We start from the raw sequence: 316 nt of genomic DNA on the forward strand, positions 1-316 counted from the left end.
TTTACCAGCAGTCCTGGTTAACTGGGGAGGTCCCGGACAACTGGAGGCTTGCCAATGTGATGCCCATCTACAGGAAGGGCCAGAAGGAGGATCTGGGGAGCTACAGACCGGTCAGCCTGACCTCGGTGCCGGTGAAGATTATGGAGCGATTTCTTTTGAGGGTGCTCAGAAGCCATGTGCAGGACAACCAGGGGATCAGGCCCAGCCAGCACGGGTTCATGGAAGGCAGGTCCTGCTTGACCAACCTGATCTCCTTCTATGACCACCTACTGGATGAGGGAAAGGCGGTAGATGTGGTCTACCTGGACTTCAGCAA

Source organism: Fulmarus glacialis, unplaced genomic scaffold (genome assembly GCF_000690835.1).
Source record: "Fulmarus glacialis isolate BGI_N327 unplaced genomic scaffold, ASM69083v1 scaffold18935, whole genome shotgun sequence".
NCBI lineage: Eukaryota > Metazoa > Chordata > Aves > Procellariiformes > Procellariidae > Fulmarus > Fulmarus glacialis.